We start from the raw sequence: 298 nt of genomic DNA on the forward strand, positions 1-298 counted from the left end.
AATCTTGAGCTGCTTGTTTATTATTCTGACTTCAGCAAATGAAAGTAAACTCTTGAGATTGTTTGTTTTTCATTGAGATCCACTAAATATTTATTTAATAATTATGCCCACCTAGATATTCTGCTAAAACAAAAAAAAGCCCAAATCCCGCTTTGACTATTAAACAGTGAATTTGTTGCTGTGTTGATGTGAGAACGCTGCGGTTGTTGTGACTGCGCTGAGCAGCGGTTCGCCGGCGGGCTCGAGGCGCAGCGCTGCAGTTCCCCTCCCGGCCAGCGGGGGCAGTAGCGCCACGCCG

Source organism: Salarias fasciatus, chromosome 4, assembly GCF_902148845.1.
Source record: "Salarias fasciatus chromosome 4, fSalaFa1.1, whole genome shotgun sequence".
Taxonomy (NCBI): Eukaryota; Metazoa; Chordata; class Actinopteri; order Blenniiformes; family Blenniidae; genus Salarias; species Salarias fasciatus.